This window comes from Papio anubis, chromosome 1 (assembly GCF_008728515.1).
Source record: "Papio anubis isolate 15944 chromosome 1, Panubis1.0, whole genome shotgun sequence".
NCBI lineage: Eukaryota > Metazoa > Chordata > Mammalia > Primates > Cercopithecidae > Papio > Papio anubis.
Window position 1 is genome coordinate 3,197,309 of NC_044976.1, and position 25,560 is coordinate 3,222,868.

Consider the following 25,560-nt stretch of genomic DNA (forward strand, 5'->3'; position numbering starts at 1 on the left):
CTCAATGACAGCTTGTGAATGCAGCCAGGAGAGAGACTGTACCCTGCAAAACCACAGGGGCAGAGCTCCCCAAGGCTATGGGAGACCACCTCTTGCATAAGCATGACCTGGATGTGAGACATAGAGTCAAAGCAGATCATTTTGGAACTTGAAGTTTAATGACTGCTGTATTGGATTTTGAACTTGCATGGGACCTGTAACCCTTTTTTTTTTTGGCCAGTTTCTTACATTTGGAATGGGTGTTTTTACCCAATGTCTGTACCGCCATTGTATCTAGGAAGTAACTAACTTGCTTTTGATTTTACAGGCTTATAAGCAGAAGAGACTTGCCTTGTCTCAGGTAATACTTTGGACTTGGACTTTTGGGTTAATGCTGGAATGAGCTAAGACTTTGAGGAACTGTTAGAAAGGCTTGATTGTGTTTTGACACATGAGGACGTAAGATCTGGGGAGGCCCAGGGGTGGAATAATATGGTTTGGCTGTGTCCCCACCTAAATCTCATCCTAAATGTAGTTTCCATAATCCCATGTATTGTGGGAGAGACCTAGTGGGAGGTAATTGAATCCTGGGGGCTGTTTCCTCCATGCTATTCTCACGATAGTGAGTGAGTTCTCACAAGATCTGATGGTTTTATAAGGGTTTTCCCCCCCTTTGCTAGGCAATTCTCCTTCCTGCTGCCATTTGAAGAAGGTCCCTTTCTTCCCCTTCACCTTCCACCATGATTGTTTCCTGAGGTCTTCCCAGCCATGCAGAACTGTGAGTCAATTAAACCTCTTCTCTTTATACTTACCCAATCTCAGGTATTTCTTCATAGCAGCCTGAGAGTGGACTGATACACCAGCCCACAGGTGCCTTGGTGCGTGACTCTCACTGCAGTTGGGGGCCCACTGTGTGGGCTGGAGTTGAGTAGGTTTTGTGGGAAAATGTGTAAACAAACTGATTTCTTTTTGGTAACTCCAGCATACATTTGTGTAATGGCGTGCTTGTCAGCTGAGAGCTCAGATCAGCGTTTTTAAGATTGTGTTCTGATAAGGCTCACAATGACTTTCCCCAAGTCTGTTCTCATCAGAGAAAAATGCCTGACCCATCATCACCGGGATGATGCCTGTTATTCCTATTATAGATTAAATGTTTGGGGAATGTGCTACCAGGTAAGGGTGTCAGGGGCATTTCTTGCAACTTTAAGTGGATCAGTTGGTAATAGATCTTCCTGGTTAAATTCCAGCAATTGCTGTCACATGAGACTGACTTTACTTTCTGACCTGTTATGTAGTAGCTGTGTAGACTTGGAAAAGTGATTTAATTTGTTAAACCTCTGTTTTCTCCTATAAATGATGTAGGATTAGATGATGCTATGACTATAATATGCATTGCACCATTATTCCATATATTCTTATCCTAATCACCAATATTATGACAGTTCATATCTGTAGAGCTCTTACAATGAATATTTGTTAAGCAAATAAAATAAGTTTTAAATATTATGGTATAGAAAAAATAGGGTGGGAAGGTCAGGAACAAGGGTTTTTTTAAAAAGGCAAAATGAAACCAGGCTTGGAAAGTTGGGAGCTGGCTAATACAATTAATTGAATTATTGAACTAGTGATATAGGAACTTTTTTGTAAATAATCAAACAAAGGAGCTACTTATATCTCAGACATTCCTTCTGAGCTCATTTTCCTAATCCTGGATTATATTCTTTAGATATTCTCTTACTGAGGGTCTTCTCAGTTTTTGTTTGTTAGAAAGCATCTTCACGTCATTGAATTCTTCACAACTGACAGTTATTTTCACTCTGTAGCCTGGTGCTTTCCACTGCCTTTTGTCTTTGCTGCGGCTGTTGAGAAGTCTATTGTTTTTTTTCACATAAGCTGTCTTTTCTCTTTGACTGCTTTTGAGATCTTTGCCCTTGATGTTTTACAGCTTTGATATAATTAAATGTATTGAATCCTCTTTCTCCCATTGCTTTGCATGTTTACATTCTATTTCTCTTCAGTTATGATATGGTTTGGGTCTGTGTCCCTACCCAAATCTCATGTTGAATTATAATCTCCAGTGCTGGGGGTGGGGCCTGGTGGGAGGTGATTGGATCATGGGAGTAGTTTCTCATGGCTTAACAGCATCCTTCCTGGTGCTGTCATCACGATAGTGAGTTCTCTTGAGACCTGGTTATTTAAAAGTGTGTGGCACTCCCCTCTCCCTCTTTTCTTCCTGCTCCAATCATGTGACATGCTGGCTCCTCCTTTATCTTCCACCATGATTGCAGTTCCTGAGGCCTCCCCAGAATCTGAGCAGATGCCAGCATCATGATTACTGTACAGCCTGCAGAATCGTGAGCCAGTGAAACGTCTTTCCTTTATAATTTGCCCAATCTCAGGTATTTATTTATAGCAATGTGAGAATGGACTAATGCAATTTATTTCCTCAACAAATACTTGTAGTTTGGGTCCCTGTTCTAAGGATATGGGATTCCAGCCCAAAGGTGCTTACATTCTAGCAGGGAATATAAGCTTTAGACATAATAAATAAGTAACTTAGCTCATAGAATAAGCTAATTCAAAGAGTTTTGAACAGTGTAGAGCAAGGTATGGAGGAAGTCATATGGGGTGGTTGATAATGATGATAAATAGGTGATGAAGGTCATTGAGAGGGTGACATTCTGTTACCAAAACAACAGTGATTCAGTCTACATTCTGCTGCTGGCTGCACAGAAAGCCAGTCACTGAGACAATGAGTATTGCCAGGGAAGAATTATAACTACATGCAGGGAAACAGGAATGAAGAAGGGATAAGAAAGAAGAGTTGGTCAACAGGAAGCCTGTAGTCCCTTAGGCAACCATGATGGGTGAGGGAGTCTGTCACTTCACAATCCGAATGTAGTGATCTGGTGAGTTACACTTACCTGATACTATCTAGGAGGTCTGATGGTTGGTTTCCTGAGAATAGAACTCAGATAAGACAAATGTAAGTTTCTCTAGTTTTAAGATAGGGAGGGTAAATTTCTATGTTTATTCAAAAGAAACCATAAGCATTAGTTCTATGGGACAAGGGGGCTGGTTTCAATTTGAGCAAAGAACGAACTTAATCGTACTTAACTGTAACATTTTCGCCTTCACACTTGACTTACATTGTCTGGAGTGAATCGGAACCTTGCTCTCCACCTGTAATACCAGGATCACACACTCTGCCTCTACCTACTCCCTCTTACCTTGCGTTCCTGTTGTCCAGTGCTTTTGTTCAACCTGGTTTCATTGCCCCTGAAATGCTCATTATGGGGGCCTCTGCAGGGACTCCAAATATAGCATTGTTCTTTCCCCCTCAGGCTCTGAGGAATTTCTGAAATAAAACCAATATCAGGATTGAGGTCAAAAACATCGCCTTCATTCCTGTGGGTGGCTAACCTGGAAGACGGAGCTTAAATCCCAGAAAGAGGCAGGCCCACCTGCTTGCCCCTGTGCTTTTCATCCCTGTGTGGTGTGTTTGCTCTCAGGGCTCTCTTCCCACTGTCTTTTCCTTCCTTGATTTTTTTTTTAAATTTTGTTTTAAGGAGCAGAGAATTTAATAGGCAAGAAAGAAGAGAAGGCAGAAAAAAGAGGCTCCCATGTATACAGACAGAGCAAGGTGGGACTCCAAAGTTGAAAGAGGAGGTCCCCAAGTGTGATGGACACCAGCCAGGTATACATGCAGAGGCTGGAAGAGGCAATGTCTTGTCACCTTTGCTGGAGAGGAGGTTTTTGGTTAGCCTACAAAAGCTGAACTCCTCAAAGAGGGCTCTCACTTCCAAGTCTCTGTCTTATGTGGAGTTCATGACTTCACTCCTGTCTCTGTGTTGGTTACAGAGGTCAAGATGTGCTCTACCCCAGCTTGCATGTGCACACATGCGTATATATGCATACAGAAAGACATATGCACAGACATGCAAACACATGTACACACACACGTGCACACAGTCACAAATGCACACACACACGTGCACACAGTCACAAATGCATACATAAGCACGTGTACACATACACAGACACACACACGCACAGACATAGGCACACACAGACATACGCAGACACATGAACATACAGCCTCCCACCCCCCAACACACAGACACATAGACACACACCCTGGGAGTCATGGTCTCAGTTTAGGTGCTTACCATTCTGGTTGTCAGTTTCTCAGTCTTTTTTAAGCCCTAGGGGTTTTCCCTTACTCTCTGGAGAGTTCAGCTGTGTATATAAAAGCACACTTGCAGATCTAACCAAGCATTTCTAGGGATTTGCAGTAGGAGGATTTGAAGTTATATAGTCTCTCACATTCCAGGAGGTGGAAGATTGGGTGATTTTTAAAAACACTCCCCACACTATTCTGCACCTTGCTTTTCACACATCACACGATGTCTCAGGATTATTTTCGTACAAGTGCATAAGACCCACTTCCTTTTTCTTAAGTGTTGTGTAGTATTCCTATATCTTAATTCATTTACTATTTCCCTTTTGATGCACTTTGAGATTTTTTCCAGTTTTTCAGTATTAAAAACAATGATGCAATAAGCATTTCATGCATGTCCACATGCACATTTTCAGGGTTTCTCTATGGTAGAAACACAGCTAGAGTTATTGGGTTAAATAAGCTGTCCATGTCTAACTTGAAAGCACTGGCAAAGCTCTATCCAGACAATATCAGTTTCCATTTTCACAGATGATGTATGCATGAATTCCCTTCACTCCAAGACTTCTTCATCCTTTATGTTGTAGGGGGATAATGGCTATACAGAGAAATAAAGTGAAATCAGGGTACAAAGGGAGGCAGGGGTACTATTTTGAAAAGGGTTGTGAGGGATACCCGAGGGAGAAAGGGAGGGAACCCTGCAGGTACCCTGGGGGGCATGTCAGGAGAGAAAACAGAAGTGCAAGGGCCCTGGGCAGGAGTGTGCCTAGGCAGCAGGGCTGGAGAGAGAGAAAGGAAGGGAAGGGACCAGCCAGAGACGTGGTGGGAGCAGATGGGGTGGGTCTGGGGGTCTCTGTGCAGATGGGGTGGTCCTGGGGGGTCTCTGTGCAGATGCTGGTATGACTCACAGTGAGACAGGAAGCCATTAGAAGTCCAGGAGCTGAGATGGGGCAACACTGGCTTTTGTCTTGGGAGGGTTATTCTGGCTGTTGTACTGAGAATGAACTGTTAGCAGATGTGGAAAGCAGTGAGGAAACCAGTTAGGAGGCTCCTGTGGAAGCCAGGAGGCATATGGTGACGTCTCAGACCAGGAGGAGATCAGTGGAAGTGATGAGAAGTGATTGAATTAGGGATTTATTTTTAAGACAGAGTCAACAGGATTTGCTGAGAGATAATGTGTGTGTGTGCGTGTATCTGTGTGTGTGTGTGATGTATACAATTATTTGTATACAGAATAAGAATTTCATCCAACACAAGTTGTCAAACTGGGAAGGTGTATGATAGATGCATAGATAGATGAATAGATGGATGAATGGAGAGATAGATAGATAAAGAAATCGATGGATGGATAGATGAATGGATAGATACATGGATGGTTGGATAGATACATAGACATAGATAAATGCATAAATGGATTGATAGATGATGGATGAATTGATGGATGGATAGGTGGATAGATACATAAATGGATGCATAGATACATAGATAAGTGGGTAATTGGATAGATAGATAGATGATGAATCAAAGAGTGGAAGGGTAGATAGGTGAACGGAATGGACAGGTAGATACATAGATAGAAGACAGATAGATAATGCATAAATGGATAGACAGGTAATGGATGAATGGATAGATACACAGATACATAGAGAGGTGCATAGATAGATAAATTGATGCATAGGTAGATAGATGATGAATGTATTAATAATAGATAGATGGACAGACAGACAGAAAGAAAGCAAGGTAGATAATGCCTTTCAGAGAAAAGGAGAGACAGTGAGAGGAATGCAGGACCAGAGTGTGGGGGTGCAGTTTGATGAGATGGGGAAGAAAACGAAAAGTAGGTTGGAATGAACTAGTCTGCTCATGCCGCCATAATCGCTGGCACAGACTGGGGGGCTTCAGCAACTGAAATTTATTTCCCACAGTTTAGAGAACAGACATCTAAGATCTAAGATGAAGGTGTTGGCAGATTTGGTTCCTGATGAGGTCCTCTTCCTGAGGACCTGTGGGTGGCTGCCTTCTTGCTGTGTCCTCACATGGCATTTGTTCTATGTAAGTGGAGAGCTCTGGTGCCTCTCCCTCTTCTTATAAGGACTCCAGTCCTGTCTCAATAAGGCCTTGTTCTTCTGACTTCATTAACCTGAACCACCTAAGGTTTTTTAAGTTTTTAAGCTACCTTAAAAGCTCCATCTACAAATATAGTCACACTAGGTTTAAAGCTTCAACATATAAATTTGGGGGGGACATAATTCAGTCCATAATATTGGAAAATCAAATTTATTTTTGTTACATTAAGTTTGAGATGCCTATTAGATCACCGAGTGAAAGTCCGGTGGAAAGCTGGCTTTATGAGTTCAGGAGACAAGGATGGGCTGGCGATGTGAATTTGGCAGTTGAACGTACAAAATTTGTGTTAAAAGCCATGAGAGAATCTAAGAAATGGACCAGGAAAGAAAAGCAAAGAATGGAAATCTGATCCCTGAGGCATGTGAATATTTAGAGGCAGTCCTTTCTGTGGAGTAGACACTAGCCACAGAATTGCCTGCATGTAGAATTAAACCCTCAACTCCCTTCTTTTTTTTTTTTTTTGAGCTCTGGAGACACCCCTTACATTCCTGAGAGCTTAGCCATGTCTGTAGTGCCATGATTGTGTATTCACCAGGGACTTCTCAGGGACTGTGGGGGAAGCATTTCAAGCTATTTAGCTTTATCTTCAGCTTCAGCAGGTGTCAATCACAATGCTTCCCAAAGTGGTGGTACTGATTTACAATCCCACTTGGAGCTGCCATTCTTTAAAAGAAGTTGGTGTAGGAAGAAGGAAATGGGAATGTTTGGAGAATCTTCTCCCCGCTCCCCCAAGCTCTGCATGGGGATGGGTTACTCTGAGGTCATGTGGGACTGAGTTCACTGCAGGGCGTGGACCTGTGCCCATATTCTTTGACAAACAGACTGCTGTTTGGGGACCTAGAAATGTGCCTTTTATACTCTTGTTCTGGATCAGGAGTTCTCCACCTCAGCACTATTGACATGGGGAACAAGATGCTCCTTTGTCCCAGGGGGCTGTCCTGTGCATCATGGATGGTGGAGCAGCAAGCATCCTTGGCCTCTACCCACTAGACGCCAGGGTCCACTCCCAATCACAGCAATCAAGCGTGTCCCAGACTCTGCCCAGTGGACCCCATGAAGGAAAATGGCCTCTAGTTGAATCCACTGTCTGGTGCAGACCAACCAGGTTCCCAAAGGCAAGAATGTTGCAGCTCGCTCTTATCTACATAGGATGAAAACTGTGAGGACAGATGCCAGACTCATGTTGAAATTTAATTACCACTGTAACAGTATTAGGAGGTGGGGCCTTTAAGAGGTGATTAGGCCATGAGGGTGGAGCGAATGGATGAATGCTATTGTCTTGGGAGAGGGCTCCCGATAAAAACATATGAGTTCAGTCCCCTCTTCTCTCTCTGTGTTCCTCTCTTTGCCCTCCTGCCATGGGACGATGCAGCAAGAAGGCCCTTACCAGGTGCTGGCACCTTGATCTTGGACTTCCCAAATTTCAGAACTGTGGGGAAAGAAGTTTCTGATTTTTATAAATCACTCAGTCTCAAGTATCCTTTCGTGGCAGCACAAAACATACTAAGACAACAGATTTGTGCAAAACCTCCTAATATACTGAGGGGGCAAACCAATTGCACCCTGAAACCACAGATCTCTGTCTCATCATCGTGTCTTCTTTCATTATAAAATTACATAGTATACACCACTAATTACACAAATCATCATCTGTTGGAAAAAGCAAACACAGCAATCATGGTTTAATAGAAATTAAAATAGTTTACTCTCATCAAATGATTACCTTGCCATCCAAGGCAAAAATGACAACTTCTGGCATGAACCCAGCCCCTATTTACAGCTGACTCCTGAATTGAGGGTGGTTGTATTTTAATATGAATTATTTGTATACGGAATAAGGATTTCGTCCAATACAAACTGTTCAACTGGGAAGGCTTAAAACTGGAACCTTTTGGCATAATTAACCAGCCAAGGGGACACGCTTAGAAATAAGATGTCAGAAACATTTACCCTGGGCAGCTGGGGGCAGAGCAGGCTGCCAGGCAATCAGTGGTGAAGCCGTCCAGGCCACTGTCCCCAGCTTGGGGACAATTAAATGATCCTTTCCTTTGCCATTAGCCACAGGCTCAGCTGCTGAGGGCTTAAATGTTCATGAGAAGATTTGCATGGATCCACACAGCCCCTTCCCAGGACATCTCTCTGAAGGGTGCCTGTGAATTTGTGTTTGGTATTTTTTTTTTTTTTTGGTACCAATTCTGGGCCTCTCCCTCTTCTGCCTCTGAGGTTCCTTGTTAAAAGGAGTGGGAGCCACGCAGTGGATGCCAGGAGAGAAAGCCTGTACCACCCCAGGGAACCCACTTTGCTCACTAGGCTGGGACCCCAGGGGATCCAGCGGGAGCAGCAGGGCAGCCATAGCCCATGACTTTGATGTTTGCCTGTCTTCACTCGCTGTCTTTGTTCTTCTTAACGGAAGCTGCTTCTCTCACTTCTCTTGTGGTTTTCAGAAAGACCATGAAGCAAAGATCAGAAGAGCTGGTTCCTGGTAAACCATTAACTGGGCATTTATTATGTGAGCAGGTTGTTGCTGAGTCTGGCCAGCCTCCCTGAGAGGCATGCAAGGCAGTGCTTGGAGTTTGCTGGGTTAATATTCTGGTTCTCTGTCTCTGAGCCTGTCTTCTCATCCATGATGAGGAGGAATGACAGCTCTCTGGGAAACCAGGGTCCCGTAGGCAGCAGGCTCCATTGCAAGGCTCAGATGCAGGGGCCTTTGCTGAGCTGTGGACAAGTTACAGGAGCCAAGAGGTCAGGGAACCCAGAGACCATGCAGGAAGGGCAGTGGGTAGCACACCAGGGGCTGATGGGGCGCGGGGAGGAAAAAGCACTCCAAGCATCCTGGACAGAAGGTGCCCTGGAGAAGGGAGAGAGCAGCTGCAGAGAAGTCACGCCCGGGCAGAGACAGAGAGGGTCAGAAAGAACTGACTTCTCTTTTTTTTTTTTTTTTTTTTTTTTTGGGATGGGAGATGGAGTCTTACTGTGTCGCCCAGGCTGGAGTGCAGTGGCCGGATCTCAGCTCACTGCAAGCTCCGCCTCCCGGGTTCACGCCATTCTCCTGCCTCAGCCTCCCAAGTAGCTGGGACTACAGGCGCCCGCCACCTCACCCAGCTAATTTTTTGTATTTTTTAGTAGAGACGGGGTTTCACCGTGTTAGCCAGGATGGTCTCGATCTCCTGACCTCGTGATCCGCCCGTCTCGGCCTCCCAAAGTGCTGGGATTACAGGCTTGAGCCACCGCGCCCGGCCCAAGAACTGACTTCTCTTTCTCCCACCTACCATGGCCTCCTGGTGCTTCTTGCTGGCCAGAGGTGTAGGAGCCTGGGTGATGTGGTCTCAGGGGTCAGCCTACAGGACACAGGGAAGGCAGAGGACAAACCTGCAGGCAGCGTGAGCGAGCAACCCCATCCCAGACAGGGTGACTACAGTGACCACACGGAATGAAGTGCCCATCACAGAAGATGTCTTCATTAAGGTGAACTGTGTTAAGTGAACTTCATTAAGGTGAACTTCATTAAGGTGAACTTCATTAAGGTGAACTGTTCCTTGCAGGAGTTAGGGACACCACCTTACTGCTCCACCCTTCAGCTATAAACAGGAAAGAAAGTCTCCTCCAACATTGCTTTTGACTCAGCAAGCCAGGGGAGGCGAGGGTCGAAGGGAGGTCTGTGATAAAGAATTTGCAGGTGTAGAATATCTCGTCTCCTGTCTCAGGGAGCTCTGCTGCTGGCTTTCCCCGTTCCACTCCACAGCTTTCTTTCCGGGCAGCGCAGCCACCTTCCGCTCCTAACTGAAAACGAGGACAACATTTGCAAATATCATGGGGAGGCCTGTGCAAGCCAGAGCTTGCTTGATATTGGGCCCCCAGTGACATGGCTTCGACGTATTTGCCCACTACCCCTTCATCCCAAGAGACCTGTCTCAGGCCTGACTCTTGTGTGATCTCTCCCACTGGCGCTGGCAGTGGCAGTTTCGGTGAAAGGGAGTGCAAGTCAGCCTCTAGGAGCTGAAGTTCCAGCTCATCAAATGCCTCAGGAGACCAGATTTGTCCCAGGGACCTTCTGCAGGTGGGAGGGCCTGCCGGACGCTCATAAATGCTGTAGAGAGTCAAGCGGCTAATTGGGAGTGAATGTCTCAATTCATCAAGTCACGTTTGGTGCCGGTGCACACGGCTGGGGATAGAAGAAATGGACATCTAAATCCCTGCTGCAGTCCGTAAAGGGCTCTCCACCTTCATGGTGGCAAGGCCAGGGGACATGGCCAGTGCCCAGTGGACAGAGAGCTCCCAGTGGTCAGGGGGAGGAGAGGCCGCCAGGGCCCGGCTGCTGGGGTGCGGGAGCTCCCGGAGAGATGAGGATGTTTCTAGAGGATAGGAAGCAAACAAGACCTGGACAGAACCCACGGGGACACAGAACCAGCTGTGCAGCCAGCATGCCACCCCACACTCTCCTGATGAGGTCTCTTCCTCTTCAACCCATCCCGGAGATTGCAGCTCTCTTTTCTCAAGTCTGTGTTTATTTTTTGTGCTTCTCTTTCCTCAAGAACAAGATTTTAAAACTGAATTAATGTAGCAACATTCCATCACAGAAGCTTTGAAGCAATAATTTTCCAAATGCCACACTGAGAAGGGCAAGAGGGACCGGTGCGGCCCCACTGGCGGCTTTATTATCCAGTTGATCGCTTGCTAAGTGAATCTCCACTGCATTTTTCTACCCGGGACACCCAGCTGACAGCAGCTTTTTACCTCTGTCTTTGAAGCTTGATTTACAAAGTGCCACCTGACATAGCTAAGATTTGGCTTTCTCTTTTTAATTCCCTTCCCTCTGGTTTTTCAAAAAAAGTGGGGGAAAGACTTAAAAGAAAGGCTGCACAGGCAAAACTAATAAATAAATAAACAAAGAGCGGGGCGGCGGCCCCAGGTCTGGGCTTGGTCATGCATAAACAAAGGGGTTTCGGGGGAGGAGCCTCACGTCTGTCCTGCTTCCTTGGTCCTGGGGTTCGGGGGGATTTCGGGGGGATTTACTCAGTCATGGCTGGACCTGAGCTCTGTTAGACGTTTTCTTCAATTAAGTGTTCGTTTTAGGATGAAAAGAGCCGCGGCTCTGTCTGTTATGCCTCCATATTGATCGTGTACAAATTGGCTGTGGGTTCAGCCATTTGGCGGTTGATTCATTATTTTCAATCAAGCAGCTTGTGTGTCAGGCTGTTAAGGTAGCCAGAGTCTCCAGGGCCTATGCATGAGCCAGTTATTTCCATTATTGAGACACAACCCAAATTAACGGAACCATAAATGTTTTCTTTTAGTGGGCAGCTGGGGAAGAGTGCATGGAAATCTATCGAGAGTTTCATTTTCTATGGAAACGTAACATAGTAAATGGAAACCTCTTAGTCCTCGGAGAGAAGTCCATGGAACTAGCACTGGGGTCTTTAAGGGGACCCCAGCCCAGCTTTTCAGTGTCTCAGGAAGGGGTGATTTTGAGAAGCTGATATGTATAATGCAACAGGAAAACACTGCTACTCGTGTGCTAGGTGAGCTGAGCATTTCCAGGCACAAAACAAGTGTCCAGCCTCATTCAGAGACAGGTATCACTTAGGGCTGTTTTTCAGGGAAGTTATAGAAAACCCAGCTCCCAATGTCATCTGGCTTAAGCAAAAAGGCAGTTCCTTGCCTCACAGAGCAGCACAGCCCCGGGAGAGCCCTGGCACCAGGTGTGGTTTGATCGGGGCTCGCCAGCACGCGGTGCCTTGGTTTTCCATCTCTATTTCTTGGTGTTGGCACTGTTTTCAGGCAGCCCTCCCTGTGCACACAGCTTGGCTGCCGGCAGCTCTCGGCCTGCATCTTTCCTGTCTTGAATCTGTAAGAACAAAATAAGACAGTTTCTTCCAGTAGCTCCTGCAGAAAGCTACAAGAGACTTCTTCCCAGGAATCTTCCGAGATGAACCTTGATTTCACTGGCCTGGCAGATCGCATAACTGTTTACAAATCAATCAGTGTAGCTACGGAGATGGGATATATGAGGGGCTAACACTGCCCATGGTGGGGCCTTGGAGCCTGGGGTGGCATCAACGCCCTCAAACCCCTCTGCTGAGGATGGAGGAGGACAGTCAAGGACTGCGGGGAAGAGAAGGGGCATGGAGGCCGCTGCCCACGTGGGTGTGCTCTCCTGCTCAGCGGGCGGTCAAGACAAATACCCTCAGAGAAAACAAACAGCCCCCCTTGTCCTCATCCCCTAGTCCTGCAGGGGCTTCATTTCTATTTATTTTTATTTTTTTTGAGACGGAGTCTCGCTCTGTCGCCCAGGCTGGAGTGCAGTGGCCGGATCTCAGCTCACTGCAAGCTCCGCCTCCCGGGTTCACGCCGTTCTCCTGCCTCAGCCTCCCGAGTAGCTGGGACTACAGGCGCCCGCCACCTCGCCCGGCTAGTTTTTTGTATTTTTTTAAGTTGAGACGGGGTTTCACCGTGTTAGCCAGGATGGTCTCGATCTCCTGACCTCGTGATCCGCCTGTCTCGGCCTCCCAAAGTGCTGGGATTACAGGCTTGAGCCACCGCGCCCGGCCTGGGGGCTTCATTTCCAGGTGGGAAAGCCACAACCTTCCCCAAATGTTCAGCCGCACCTGAGCCAGCTCTTCCCCTTCCAGCAAAACTGCATCTCCCTTCTCTGGCCGGCTCCCTCACTCTGGGCTCCTACATTTAGGGCTCTAGCCAGGGTCCCACATGGGCATTTCCACATCTAGCACCCTCCCCGATTGCCTCTGGGCTGGCATGGGGCTGACGTCATGAGCCAGGATCATGGGAATCATTGTTGTTCTGGTTTCTTTGCATAGTTCCAGCTAGCTTCCCCCTGCACAAGTTAATTTAAATGTCATAAAGCATTTTAAAATCACATAAATCCATGTTTTGTTTTAAAAAATGCAAATGATATAGAGGTGACTACCTCCCCACTCGCAGATCACTCCCTCCCGACTGCCCCTGGTCCAGTTCGATGTGGGTGGGATGAGCAGGAGAAGGCCCTGCTGGAGAGGCGCAGCATCCGGTGGGAAGGGCTGGAGGACAGGCAGGTCTCAGTGCAGGGGCTGGAGCCTGCAGAGCTGCAGGGCACAGCCTGAAGGAGGATGGAGCCTCTTTCTGGGTCAGGCTCTGTGGTCTTGCCTGCCACCTTCTCAATTGCAGTGTCTGTAAACCTCTTCCAAGTGCGACTTGCCAAAGCTTTCAATCCATTGCTCCCTCCTTTCTTCTTCCTTCCTTCTTCCTCCTACTTTTCTTCCCTCCTCCATTCCTCCTTCCTTCTCTTCTTCTCCCTCTCCCTCCCTCATTCCTTTACCTTGCTCATCCCAGGGCACTAGTGTGTTTATTGTGGATAGTGGTGAGTGCGAAGACATTGCTGGGTTAATAGCTGTGATTGTTGACTCATGGACAATCAATCGCCCCAGCAAGTCCACAGTCCTGAGTGACTGCAAAGAGCAGCAGTGATTGCTAGGCTCGGCCAGCAGCAGGTGGTCCTCTCCTCTCACGTAACCTAGGTGGTAGGAACGGAGGGGCTTCTTGGATGAGAAAAGGGCAGGCAATCCACTTTGGACTCAGGGCAGGGTGACTGGATTTAGCATTTTATCTGGTAACCTCATCTTAAAGCCCAGGAGGCTGCAGCCTAAAGGTTAACCTGACAATTCCATTTTTTTCCTCCATGATTAGCTTTGCTCCCTGCCTGGAGACTGGACCTAGAAGCCACTCAGCAATTGTCTCCTCCACTGCTCCATGCCTATCTCACCCAGCAGATATTTGCTGAATGGAGGTCTGAAGCATCTCTGATGGTGCCCTTTCTCTCAGCTCTCTGCCTCTTCCAGCACCTGCTCCTTTCCTGCCTGGATCATTCCAACAGGAATGGGCCCCAGCCTATGGACACATAGAATTTTGTGTTGCCACTTTTCCTTTTAGCATTTTAAAGATGTTCTACTGTTGAATTGCCTCCATAGTTTCTGGTAGAAGTCTGCAGTAATTGAAATTATCTTTTCTATGTCTGTGACTTATTTTTTAATTTCTGATTGCCTTTAAGATTTTTGCTTCATCTTTGTTGTTAGCAGTTTGATTATTATGTGCCTAGGTTTTCTTTGCATTTATATTGTTTATGATTTGCTAAACTCGAAAATGTCAATTTATATGCGTCACCAAGTTTAGGAAGTTGTTGGCTATTATTTCTTCACATTTTTTTTTTCTTTTCTGCTCATTCTCCCTCTAGTGTCCAATTACCTATATTTTAGAGCAAGTCCCTAAGGCTCTGTCCATTTTTCTTCAATATTTTTCTTCTTATTCTTTAGATTGGATGATTTCTACTGATCTAGTTTCAAGTTCATTTACTTATTCATTAATAATTTCCCTGCTGCTATGAAACCCATCAGTTATGTTTTTATTTCAGATACTCTAATTCTTAGTTCCACCTGTTCCATTTTCTCTATTTGTACATTTTCTACTTTTCTGCTGAGAGTTCCTTTCTTTCCACTTGCTGTCAGCATTTCCTTCTGCCTCATGGAGCACGGTGGTGCTAGCTACTTTACAGCCTACCTCTGTTAATTCCTGCCTTTGAGTCATCCTGGGTCAGATCTCTGTTGATTGTCTTTTTACTTGAGAATTATCCCCCTTTCTTGGTTTTCTTGTGTGTTGAGTAATTTGGGGGAGCACCTGGATGTTGTGAATGCTGCGTGTGGAGATTCTGGTGTTTGTTATATTTCCCTGAGGAGTATTGTTTTGTTTTAGCAGACAATTAACTTGGATCGATGCAAACCACAAATTCTCTCACCTACAGGTAGTGGCAGCTAGATCTTGGTTCTGTTCCTTTTCCTTTTTCTTTAACTGAATTGTTTTTAGGTAAAGAGAGCAGTTCAAAGGTCAGTTGGATACTTTGGGTTGAGATTAAAGGCAGACTCTGGGGCTCCCCTTCTCTGGTCTTGTTCTTCATGAGCTCCCTTCTCACTCCCCAACATCGGTGGCCTCCTGGGCTATGTCTCCTCCTAGTCAGAGAGACGTCGGGTTCTCCATCTGGGCTCCAGTGGCACCAGGCCCTGCTGGAATCAAGGTCTTTCTACAGATCAAAGCCACGAAGATGGGAGACTTGTCATGCACTGATCTCTTTTTCTTGCCTTTGTTCACTCTCTAAAGCCTTTGGGAAGTTTTGTTTGTTTTATTCTGGGCTGGAGTTCCTTCCTTGCTTCCTTCCTTCCTTCCTTCCTTCCTGCCTTCCTGCCTTCCTTTTTTTGACAGAGTCTTGCTTTGTCACCTAGGCTGGAGTGCATTGGCATGATCTCAGCTTACTGCAACCTCCACCTCCTGGGTTCAAGCGATTCTCCTGTCTCAGCCTCCTGAGTAGCTAGGATTACAGGTGTGCACCACCATGCCCAGATAATTTTTGTATTTTTAGTAGAGACGGGATTTCACCATGTTGGCCAGGCTTTTCTCAAACTCCTGACCTCAGGTGATCCACCCACCTCGGCCTCCCAAGGTGCTGGGATTACAGGCGTGAGCCACCACACCCGGGCCATTTATAGTTATTGTCCATGGAAGCATTAGTCCACTGGGAATGTATTCTACCGTATAATCTCAATAAATACTTAATTCTGTCCACTTACTTATTCATCTGTTTACTTATTTACTTTTTGGACTCCTTGGGGCTGGGGATCTATGTCTCCTATTCTGCCAGGATTGAAATGGGGCAAGGAAGGGGAGGGCTGAAAGGTAGGGTGGAGGAAGTGTCCATCAGTGCCTGAATCTCTGCTTCAGAAACAGCAGCTTGGGTTTTTTCTTCTGTAGCTATTTTATATATGGACATTTCAAGTAGGATTTCATTGTAAACGTTTTATTGGCTAAAGTGTATTTGAAAATAATTTGTCTAAATATTCTCCAAGTTCTGACGCTCGGAGGAACTCCGGCTTCTGGGGGCTTCAGCTGTGTGTGTTTAGAGCCCTGGTTCTTGAACCAGACTGACTTGTGTTTGAATCCCAGTTTGGCACGTATCAGCTGTGTGACCTGGGGCTCATTCCTTACCCCCACTCCACCGCCATTTCTTATCTTTAAGATGGAGATCGTTACACCCCGCTTATAGAAGGGTGTGAGCATCCAGGGAGATAGGGCACACTTAGCCTTCAGCAGAGGTGTCACGTATGGCAGGCGTGTGTTATGGACTAAATGGTTGTGTCTTTCCGAAGTCCATATGTTGAAGCCTTGACCGCCAGTGTGATGGCATTTGAAGGTGAGTCCTTTTGGAGGTAATTAGGTCATGAGGATGGTGCCCTCTTGATGGTATTTGTGCCCTTATAAGAAGAGATGCCACAGAGCTTTCTCTCTTCCCTGCTATGCGAGGACACTCAGAGAAGGCAGTCAAGCCAGGACAAGGCCCTCACCCTGCTGGCACCCTGGTGGCCTTGGACTCCCAGCCTCTAGAGCTGCACGAAGTAAGTGTCTGTGGTTTAAGTCCCAGTCTGCACTACATGGCTATGGCAGCCCGAGATGCCAAAGACAGTGTGGATGCTGTTGATCAGTAGTATTCATTGAAGTCGACATTGATACTTCTGTGAATAAAAGCTAACTTACTGGAGAGATTGATGAGATCTGGGGACAGCAGAGAAAGCTCCCGTCCCGCATTCTGCAGAGCAGATGCGTCCCTGTGATCCCGAATCAGAAGCCCTCTGCTCGTTGTCAAACATGTGACAGCTGCCACTTGGTCACTTTAGAATCGACAGTCCCAGGCCCCTTATTAACAGCTCCCGGCTCCCCCAGCTGGACTGGCCGGGGGGATTACCTCTCTGACAAATCCCCTTCAGGATGCAGCGAATAGGAAACTTGCATTTATAAAAAGGATGGACCAGGATTCTGGGTGTGAGGGGCATTATCCATTGTGCAAGAGGATATCCAGTATGTCCCATCCTAAATAGCTAGCTTCTTTTAATGCCCTTACAACAGATTCATTGTAAGGATTTGAGTGTTTTAGGGAGTAGATCTAAACTGAAGTCTGCTGCCCTGTTGTTGGAGTCCCGGTGTATCTGGAGGTGACAAGGGCACTGCCCTCTGAGCAAAGGCCCAGCGAAATTGCAGAAGGAGGTGGGTGTGGGGTGGGGAGGAAGGAAAAGTCATGCAGGCCACTTGTCCCGTCGGGCAGCTTCACAAGGTCATCATCCAATGTGATTTTCCAATTGCCACCTTGTTCCTGCGGGCACAAATGAAACCCGAGATTATTGGAAATCTATATGAAAGTCTTGTTCTGTGTCAGGCTCCTAACAGCTTTTCCTTGTCCCTCCCCCGAGCGGGGAAAGCTAACCCGGCAGAGCACAGGAACAAATGTTTTGGTTTGGTGAACATCTTTAAATCTTTTGTAGCTCAGGGCTTTGTCCTCATTTGCAAAGCAGGATTGAACCTTTGTGTGGGTGGAGGTGGGGTGTGTGGGGAGGAGGGAAGTCAGGATTTAGGCTTAACGCAGAGACTCCCAACTGAGGCTAACCCAGTGTGGCCCACACTCTAAAGTATCTGACAACTGTCAAGAAGCACCTAAGGCTCCCCAGCGTGAAAAAAGACTTTTTTCTCCCTGGACTCAGGAGCAGGGTTGGGATTTGCTTAATTTCAAGGCTGAGTTAACCCCTCTTTGTCCAAAGAGGTCCAGGATCTGCAGTCTCACAGTGTTAAATCAGGTTTAGCCTGAAGCTGTCTCCTCACATATTTTAAGTTTGATCTAAAGATTTATCTGTTCATGGTGAACTATAACCTAAATGGACTTGTAAACAGACTGTAGCCTACTCTTGTGCCAATCACCGAGTTTCGGCCCATCAGAGGTGGCCAGCTGTTCAACTCGTGTTCAATAAGGCAAGTGCCAACTTGCAACTAATCCGGCTGTTTCTGTAGCTCACTTCTGTTTTCTGTACATCACTTTCCTTTTTCTGTCCACAAATCTTCTTTCGCCATGTGGCTGTACTGAAGTCTCTGTCCTACTCCAGCTTGGGAGGCTGCCTGATTTGTGCATAGTTCTTTGCTCAGTTAAGCTCTTCTAAATTTAATTTGGCTAAAGTTTTTCTTTTAACAGCACAGAGGTAGAAAATTTGATCAGCAAAGGTCTTTGATAAGCACTTTTTTCTTATTTGTTTGTTTTAAATAAGATCAACCCATGTTTCTTAAGATCAAGTGGTAGAAAATACGTTTTGCAAAGTTATAGCTCTCCCAGCAATGTGTGCTTGCATGAGTGTGTGTGTGTGTGTGTCTGTGTGTGTGTGTGTTTTATTTCACCCTTTGTTGCCACTGTTGATGTCTTCAAAGCAACTGAAGTACTCAACTTTTACAACTGCAGGGACAGGGTCTGGCATCTGTGCCTTGGTGGAGAGTCTGGAGGAAGGCAGGTCCAGAACCCAGCAGTGGGCATGATCCTGATCTGGCCTACTCAGATTGGGAAGGCTGAGCTCCTGAGGCAAGTCAGGGCCCTGAAGCAAGGAAGAAGAAAAAGTAACTGGTGGGTGAGAAGTCAGAACCAGACTCTCAGAGAAGTGGGGCTCTCAAGAAGGGCTGCTGAACTTCAGATAACTCTTTGAGGCTATTAGTACCTCAGAGGCAGTCAGTAAGCAGATGATGAATGAATGAATGATTAAAGGAATGAATGAGACTGGGGCCTCTGCTACACTTATCCGTTTATTCCTCACAGGTCTTGGCTTAGGGCTGGGTACAGAAAAAGTGCTTGGTAAATGTTGAGTTAATTAGAGAATTGTTTCAGTCCCTCAGGGAATTCAGAATTCCATAGCCTTTGCCATCCTGGGAGCTATGCACGTGCCTCATGCTGCAGCTTTGGCTTCTCTAAGGGAAGCTGGTCCAAGGTCTTTCCATCTGCTCTGGAGCTGTGGAACTGGTAGAAGAATCCTACCAAGCTGATTTACCCTCAGGCAAATCCAAGCCTTTTCTTCACAAGTCCAACTGTGAATACTTGTCTGTACTCAGATTCATTTTCTCACACTCTGCTAGGCGACTGAAGCCAAACTGATATAATGACTCATAATAAATAATTTATGATGGTGGTGGAAATACAGATGTTATTCTTCCAAAGTATGCAGATACAGAAAAGTTTTTAAGTCTCAGGGGAAGATTTGTGGGGATATTTTCACCACTTTGACCATAGGTGGGAAAAGATTTCAGGGCATGTTTAGCAGCCATGAAGTCATAACACATAAAGTCATGCCTTAGGTGGCCCAGAGCTCCTCCTTCAATCTGACTTAAACTGCACACCCTGTGTTGATGGAGCCAGACAAGCATATTGAGCTCCTTTACACTTGCTTCTGAGACTGGGCTTCACTGTGGAACTTGGGAGGGACTCCACCTGAACTAATTCTCCTCTAGGCAATTTCACTGAAACAAAGTTTTATGTGGCAAATAATGAGAAAAGCAGCTGTAAAATCCTAAAGGAATGAAAAATAATTTCTAAAGATATGCTGACATCTCTTAGAATGAGAACATCACATTGATTCCTTCAATTACTGTGAGAAACATGCATCTGTAGCATACATTTTAATAGGCATTAAAGACATTTTAATGAGAAAACAATTTAAAATTGGGTAAACATGTCTTTTGTTGATATGCAGCAGAGCTTTTTGGGGACTAGGGGGAGGGGCTGGGGGCTCATTAGGTCCAGGTTGCTTTATTAGGTGCTCTGTTGTTCTGAATATTTTAGCAGCTGAGGTTCAGACTTGGGTGCCTGCAGACTTGAGTGTGATTATAAATAGGTTGTGATGTTGACAAACAACCTGGACATCTGTTTCAGAGATGGGCTGATGTTAAACCCTGGCACACTGCATCCAGTAGCCAATATCAGATAGCTCAAAACACTCATTATTCCTTCTCAAAATAGATGGCTTAAGAAGGAGGCAACACAGCCTGAGGATGTAATTTCATGAAAGTCCAGGCATGGTCAGGGGGAGAACCATTCAAGTTACTGGATATGGGAGAGTGACCACCCTGTAGGGCTTTGACTTTGGAGGCTCCTTGAGCTGGAATTTCATCCCTCGGTACAGCAGAGCTCACTCTGGCAGGGAGAGAGGAACACCAGCTAATAACCCCAAACCATGCTTGTTCTCAGGCTAAGCTAAATGAATATGGGATACAACCGTTGTTTCTGACTGATTTTACTCACCTAATTAAGGGACAGTGAATAATAATAGCTCAGTTATTCAACTCTTACTCTGTACCAGGCACCATGTTCAGGATTTTACATGAGTTACTGTATTTGTTTTCTATTTCTTCAAAACAGATTACCATAAATTTAGAGGCTTAAACAACACTCATTTATTATCTTACAATTGTGGGTCAGGAGTCCAGGCGTGGCTTAGCTGGGTCCTCTGCTCGGGATTTCCCAAGGCTGCATTAAGGTGTCAGCTCAGCTGGGTTCTTATCAGAGGTTCAACTGGGGAAGGATCTGCTTCTAAGTTCTTTCAGGTGATTGTCAAAATTCATTTCCTTGCTATTGTAGAATGCATGGTGACTTTCTTCTTCATGGTTAGCAGGAAAGAAAGGATGTGTTGCTTGGACACTTTGACTTCAGGGAGGGTTCCTGTGCCTCTTTTGAAGGGCTCATCTGATTTGGCCAGGCCAACCCAGGGCCTTTTGATTAGCTCAGAGTCAACTGACTAGGGACATTTACTACCTCTGCAACGTGCCTTCACTTTTGTCATATTCTATTGGTTAGAAGCAGATCATAGGTCTCACTCATACATATGATGTGTGTGACAGGCCCAGGGCTGCTTGGTGAACACATTACTCTGATTAGAGTGTCATGACCAACAGCAAAATACTTTGAGTATTTTGGATCACACAAAGGCATGGATATTGGGGGAGTGGGAATCAAGGAGTCACCCTAGAGTGCCACATTGCTGCCACAATCGGCAATATCCACCAAAACCCTATGAGCTGCTTATAGGTTCCTATGCTGCTGTTCTTCATTCTTCTTTCTACCAACCAGGAAGCTGAGTCTTGCAAAGATAAAGTGGTTTGTCTGAGGTCGACCAGCTAGACATTGGTTAAGCCAGAATCCAAACCTAGAATGTCTGATTCCGGAGCCCTTGCATGGTAATATCTTGCATTCCCTGGTGAGAAAATAATGAGGCAGAAAAGTCCTGTGGGAAAGGTCGTGGTGGCTCTATCATGTGAAATGTGTATTATAAAAACAATAGATTGAATTTGCTCATTTGCATAAACAAGCCCTGAGTGAATGTTAATTCCCACCCTGATTATTTTCATGACTTTATTTCTTTGGCTACAGGAGTAGAGTTCAGCAAAGTCTCTGGCTGGTGGAAACACACAATAGCTGGAATGAGAGCACATCATAGGCGTCAAGGTTAACAGCAACTTACATCCAGGTCTAGAGGCAGCACCACTCAACGTGTATTTTGCTGTTGATTATGACATTGTAATCAGGACAACGTGTTTGCCCAGCATCCCTGGGCCCGTCACATACATTATCTCATGCAGTTCTCCAAGCATTCCTTGGAGCCTGTCTATAATACCCATGTTAACAATGGGAAAATGGCAGGTCACTGGGTTGGAAGACTTCTGCAAGCTCACCCAGCTTAACAGCCAAGGTGAGATTTAAATCCAAGTCCAGGGGTAGGCCCACAGCTTAGTTTTTGTATGTAGTTATCATGATGAACTGCATTCTATGGCACGCTGGCAACTTGTCTTTGCTCACATGGCACCTGAGTCTCTTGAGGGCAGGACCTGCCCTGGTACCTATGTACTGCACAGAGCTTGTTGCCTAGCAGCACTGTCTCTGAGTTCCTGGCTTATCATGGAGATGCCGTTGAATAGGCACGGGGATCTTGTGAGTTGAGAGTCTTTAGAGACCTATGAACTGCACATACAGCTCAACGCCCTGAGAGCTCACAGACATCCAGGCTGAGGGTCTGAGGATCTGAGGGTCCACTGCATTGAGCAATGGCAGGGAGGTCATCTGGAAGGAGAGCAGAGCCTCAGCTGTGCACTGATGTGGGCTGATGGACCAGGTCACTGATTCACTTGGGTTTACTTCCTGGGAGTGCTGGGTATGGGATGGGAGTAGAGGTGCCCGTTGACATGGGCTGGGTGGAGAAGGGTCTCCCCTCTCCTCTGCTGCAGCCATCCCTTTGGAGCTTGGCCTTATCTCCCTTACTGCCGTCATAAACACTGGGCCTTGGGCAGGTGCATCATGGAGCAGAACTGCAGAGCCCATTGGTGTGGGCTGGGCCAGGTCACTTGTTCTCCCACTTGACCTCATAGTCCTGTCCTATGACGGCATCTATCTGGCTGGCTCCCCTCTACTTCCTGGACCCTTAGGATAGATGCTGAGATGGGTCCCAGTCCCCCGAGGCTGATCATAGCCCTCTCATTCTCAGTTTCCAAATCTCTTTCCTAGACAAGGATCCAACATTTTCTTTTTTTTTTTTTTTGAGATGGAGTCTGGTTCTGTCGCCCAGGCTGGAGTGCAGTGGCCGGATCTCAGCTCACTGCAAGCTCCGCCTCCCGGGTTTACGCCATTCTCCTGCCTCCGCCTCCCGAGTAGCTGGGACTACAGACGCCCGCCACCTCGCCCGGCTAGTTTTTTTGTATTTTTTTAGTAGAGACGGGGTTTCACCGTGTTCGCCAGGATGGTGTCGATCTCCTGACCTCGTGATCCGCCCGTCTCGGCCTCCCAAAGTGCTGGGATTACAGGCTTGAGCCACCGCGCCCGGCCTAGAGGATCCAACATTTTCTTGCCTTTCACCTGCAGGAAATTAGGACCATTCATAACTTAAGAAATCAGGCTGTTACCGTCCCACTCCCAAAATGCCTCCCTGAGCCCTGTGCGGGCTCAATGAGGTCCTTGGGAGGGAGGGCATTGGAAAAGGAGTGAGTCAACTTCAGAAGGAAAATGGAGAGCTCACCAGAGATGCATTTTCATGAGAAGGAATATTCAAAGAAGAAAGACTTCCGGAATCCACAGAACCATGCCCGAGGTCTACCAGAAAGCTCTGTGAATCACAAACACAGTCAAATAGTCTTATGACTGATCTAATGCTTTTGACAGGTTGCTCCACAGAGCTGCTGGACTCATGATCTATTGGTAACTATACTTCAGGAACTATATTCACCAGTTACACACATTTGATAGGGAACATACTTTTCTCTTTCTTGCTTTTATATTCTTTTTCTCTCCTCCCCTGCCTAAATTTTGTGTGCTTGAAAGAGAAAGATGCAAACATCATAGAGAATTAACAGCATTTTGGGAGGTGATTTTTGTATCAGCCTTACGAATGACCCCAAAGCAATCTTGCTTTCTTGATTCTTGTGTGCCGATGATTCACTGATGCTCACTCCTGGCATGGATTCTATGAACTTCCATCAGCAAAATCCCAAGTAGACTGCAGATCCTTTGATGCCTGGGATTTCTGTCTTACCCTTCTTAGGAGCTGCTACAGCTCCAAGTGTAACATCGGATGCACAAAGTGTGCATAAATATTTGTTGGTTAGTTTAGATCTGAAATAGGAGTTTGGAGAAAGGAGCAGCCTGCATTAGGTGAAATAGTCTAATATTTCAACTCCTTCATATGATGCAGTAATCTGTGAGATGTCCAAACAGCTTGTAGGGGACATTTCTAGAATGTTCTAGAATTTTCTAGAATATTACACACCCACACAGTAATGAGCAAAGCAGATCAGATAATCAGATCTGTTCAGAGAGGGGATATGATGATCCTGACAGTAGATTGACATTTGCTACTTCTCATACACCACAAAGGGACACACACTGCTCCTTGGCCCACCCAGCATCTGTTTTTTCCCCCTTTCTCACTCACAAAACCATGGTTTGTTTATGATGACATGTGCCCAACTAAAATGACAGCTCTCCCAGACTCCCTTGAGAATAATGATGGCCAGGTAACCCAAGTCTGACCAAGGAGATCCAAATGAAAGTTATTGGAAAAAGCAGCCCTGCCCAAACAAAAATTAAAGGCCTCGCTGGAAGAAGGTTATTTGCCCTTCATCCTTTCACCCTTCCCTTTTCTTCCTCAAACTCAGGCACGAGATAACTATTCAAGTGCAAGTTGATTATTTAGGAGGGGAATAGAGAACTGATACAGGGGAAGGATAGTGTTATAAAGGGGATGTTGTCAAGCCAACTTGACAAGGGTGATACATGTAGTTTAATCCCACAGGGAACCTCTGAGAAATGGGTAAAACACAGCACCGTGGTTTACTATGTGATTTACTGTGATGGTGATGATGATAATGACAGTGATGAGCATCGTGCTGGAGTTGCAGGCGATGATGTGGAGATGATTCCTTTTCTAAATATTGAAGTATATTTTGTATTTTGAAGGGGATTCTCTCTCTATAGAATAAATTCTTGGTTATTAAAACCCAAATAACAGGAGACAACTACATTTTGTTTTTAAATTAAATTTATTTTTTTCCAACTTTTATTTTAGGTTCAGGAGGTACACATGCAGGTTTGTTACATGGGTAAGTTGTGTGTCTTGGGGTTTGATGTAGAGATTATTTCATCACCTAGGTAATGAGGATAGTACCCAATAGGCAGTTTTTTCATCCTCACCCTCCTCCCAGCCCCCACTCTCAAGTAGACCCTGCTGCTTTCTTCGTGTCCATGTGTATTCAATGTTTAGCCCCCACTTATAAGTGAGAATATGTGATATTGGTTTTCTGTTCCTGGATTAATTTGTTTAGCATTATGGCCTCCAGCTCCATCCATGTTTCTGAAAAGGACGTGATCTCATTATTCTGTTTTTATGGCTGTGTAGCGTTCCATAGTGTATATGTAACACACATTCTTTATCCAATCCATTGTTGATGGGCATTTAGGTTAATTCTATGCTTTTGCTATTGAGAATAGTATTGCAATGAACATAGGCATGCATGTGTCTTTATGGTAGAACGATTTATTTTCCTTTGGGTGTATACCCAGTAGTGGGATTGCTGGGTTGAATGGTGGCTCTGTTTTAAGTTCTTGGAGAAATCTCCAAACTATTTTCCACGGTGGCTGAACTAATGTGCATTTCCACTAGCAGTATATAAGTGTTCCCTTTTCTCTGCAACATCACCAACATCTGTTATTTTTAGACTTTTTATTAATAACTGTTTTGACTGGTGTGAGATAACATCTCATTGTGGTTTTGATTTGTATTTCTCTAATCATTAAACATTTTTTCATATGCTTGTTGGCTGCATATGTCTTCTTTTGAGAACTGTCTGTTCATGTCCTTTGTCCATTTTTAATGGGATTATTTGTTTTTGGCTTGTTGATT

General features: G+C 45.6%; 1 long non-coding RNA gene across 1 annotated transcript in view; it reads left to right on the forward strand.

Moving 5' to 3' along the window:
- Nucleotides 1–2,320: 2,320 nt before the first annotated feature.
- Nucleotides 2,321–25,560, forward strand: part of LOC103875603 — a 29,471-nt gene continuing 6,231 nt past the window's right edge. Inside the window, exon 1 of the long non-coding RNA XR_001900630.3 lies at nucleotides 2,321–2,888. This is a non-coding gene — a long non-coding RNA (uncharacterized LOC103875603). The remainder of the gene's footprint in view (nucleotides 2,889–25,560) is intronic.